This window comes from Phalaenopsis equestris, unplaced genomic scaffold, assembly GCF_001263595.1.
Source record: "Phalaenopsis equestris unplaced genomic scaffold, ASM126359v1 Scaffold001116, whole genome shotgun sequence".
Lineage (NCBI taxonomy): Eukaryota > Viridiplantae > Streptophyta > Magnoliopsida > Asparagales > Orchidaceae > Phalaenopsis > Phalaenopsis equestris.
In genome coordinates, this window is record NW_018165555.1 from 461,647 (window position 1) to 465,156 (window position 3,510).

Here is a 3,510-nt window from a genome sequence, read left to right on the forward strand (position 1 = left end):
TATATATATACATATATACATATATATATACATATTTATATATATATATATATATTCCATTTAGTAGGTATTTCGTAGCTCTTGTAAGAGACCTTAGGTTTAATCTATCTTGCTAGCACTATATTTTTATAATTTTGAATCTATTAAAATTGATTTTGAATCAGTCTTAAATCATGTTCTCTTCTGTTCTTTAGCTCAACGCAAAATTAAATTTATTTTGAATTGAATTTGTATCGAGCAAAAATTAATAATTTTGAATACAAACCTAGCTAAACCCTCTTTAACTTGATTCATTAGTTCCTCTATTGATTTTGCCTAACTCCAAAACATGCACTAGCCACACATCATCAGAGTCTAGAATCTAAATATCAGAGTTTTTTCTTGTTGGTGTCTCCACCTTTATCTACTATAAGATAGTACAATCTCCTACTTCTCTAGGTTGCTTTGTAAAATATGTCATCATCTTTACATACTCTAAAGCATAATAATCACTATTTTTTAATAATTATAACATTTAAACAATGACTTCCATGACATAGATTTTTCTTTTTTTTTTGTCTTTGTCCTTGTCCTTGTCCTCATTCCCTTACTAAATTAGAGTCACTCTTATTATTTTTAATGAAGTCTACTTTTCCTCGATCACATTTGTAGCATTTTCCTCAGAGATGATCACACCATTTTGGCTTTCTCCTTTGTCTTTTCTAAAAGCTTCTTTACCTCATTTCGTGGAGGTTTATGTATTTAAATTGTGCCTAAGGACAATTGCTTCCATATTAGCTTTTTTTCATGAGCTTGGAAAGAACTATACGTTTATTACTAATCATGGATCTTATGCCCTTCGACTCTTCAATGCCACCAACCCACTATGTAGTCAATTTTGGCATCTCACATGTGCAAACTTTTCTTTAGTACAGTAGCATCATCCAACATCTCTTCACTTCTCCTTGGCTGATTGACCACAACTAAAACTATTGTGAAATAGTCCAACAATGTTCGGATTCCTTCATTCATCAAACTTCAATTTCACCTCGCCAGATTTATTGGAGAACTGTCTTCAGTTTTTTCACTCCACATGTTGTTTGGAGAATCTCCGATACTTGCTTAGAGGCGGCCACCATAGTGATCTTCTCAAACCTCAAGTCATATATAGATTGCTAGATAAAATATATGGTCTTTTCTTTTCCTTTCAAGACTTTCTGAGAACATCTTTGATTTAGGATGAATGCAAAACAAATATGCAAAGCAGACAGTAAGATGATATGCAATGCATAGGTAAGATGATTTCATTACTTAGTTTTTTAGATTCGCCTAATTTAGCCTTAGAGAGTATTTAACCTAGTTTATCACTAGTGCATGTCTAGAGAACTAAAAAGAATAACGATGGGTCTAGCAAAGAAGGGATCTTAGTCTTCACCAGATTTCTAGCCTTTAGAATATAAGAAATTAATAACAAAACTGAAAAAAGAGCTATCTACCATAGAAGAGTTATCAAGTCCAATAACAAGCGGGGAGAATTTGAAGATTACCTTCACAAGCAGTCTTTCAATGTGATGCTCCTTTCTTATATTTGAATTCCTCTAGGGGGCATGTCCCCATAATTAAAAGATCGTTTACCACTTTACCTTGGTGGAGGAGAAAAAAAGAGAGAGAAGTAAAACAAAACATAATGATATTGAACAAGATTTTAATTTTTATGCAATTTGGGTAACTTATGCATTTATAGAAAATTTCCTATATTGGGCTGATGTTCCATTCCATCATCATCCACCATCATCATTCCTACTTCTCACATCTTTTAAACACAAATATTGGAGAACGCAATTTACATCCAAATATGAAAGGAGTTGGACATCATTCAATAATGGCAACAATATAATATATCATGCAAAAGAAGAAGACAAAAACTTTATCTTCTTCATTAATAGTAGGAGCAAACAAGTAATATATCAAATATCATGTGGATAATAATATGACGCCACTCTTTTTCCAAACATGCTTATCCAGATATAAACTTGTGGGCAGTTGAAAATTTCTTATATCCCTCTCTCCTTTATATCTTTTACGGATTTAATGCATGGATGGAAAGTTAGAATGTTTTATTCAATCAAGCAAGCAACCAGCCAAAAGATGAAGAGTAGAGTTCATGGATCTATGAAGTGGTTGTCTCTGCCTTTCGACCTAGGAAATTTTATAGTCTTTATTTGTAATATTTTGTGCTTAAAGATTATAAATAAGGTGTGAACTGTAATAAAAATTAAACTTGGTTGAATTATGTTTAGGAGCATTCCTTAAGAGCAATGTGGAAGGTAGAGTTTAGTGACTAGTTCCTATATGCAGTTTTTTTATGAGTTTCTAGAAAAGATCACTTATATGTTTTCTATTATTCTCATGAATAATATTGATATCTCCCTTCGCAGTTAATTATAGTATTTCCCTTGATATAATTCCATCTTCTTATGCTCTGTCTTGCTCTTTGTTTCATTTAACATATGACCAAGATACATATAAATGCATGCGAGCATCCCCATCATGTATCATATATGAAAATAACTTTCATTATATATAATAATATATACTTGTGCATGAGCTATCCCAAAAATAAATAGGAGAGAGTAACAACCAAGCATGTAAAAGAAAGATGTGAATGTTGAAAAAATTCAGTTAGTTTCAAAAGATTCCAGTCATTTTTAAAAAAGTTCATAAAAGGGAGGTGATTTTAGAGTTTAGAAAGATTTGTAGATTTAATTTTGGAGAGAAAGGGAGTGGGAGAATCATGGCAAAGAGAATAGAGAGTGAAGGTGGATTCAAAGTGATATGGTGTTCAAATGGTAATGTGGGGGTCAAATAATAAGGTTGTTGTCAAAAGGCTGGTCAAATGTGGTCGAAAGAGGTCAAGGTAATGTGCTAAGCCCCTCATGCACATACATGAGAACATACTTGACTCATATAGTTCAATATCACTCAATAAATAACACAACCCAATGTAGTAAGAACCTATAAAATGCTTGAGGGAACCTTAAAATATATAAAGAAGTTCCTTAGTTACATATAATCTAAGACTTATGACTTGCATTAAACTAGTCTACAACATGCATTCTGCATTGTGTTCTTTGGCTTCAAAGAACTTCATTGAGTGAAGCTCTATAAGCATGAGTAGAATCATTCAGGATTCTTCCATGCTCAGTCGGATTGAGGAACTCCGATACACTCCACTCGAGCTTGATCTCAGCATTAAGTTGACTGTGATGGTGGCGCCATAAATGATGAAGTGATTGTATTAATAGCCTATGAAGCACCAAACAAGCTACGGGTAAAGATATCAAGTGCAATGTAATGAACTGTGTCCGACAAATCAGAACTACAAGCAGAGGGTATAAGTGTATTAAAGACAGGTACTTCATATGAAGTTAAATCAACTATACTGAATATTGGAGAAATTTCGACATTCATTTGAAAATCCACTTTATAGGTATTATCATTGAAGTCTATGATATATATATATATATATAT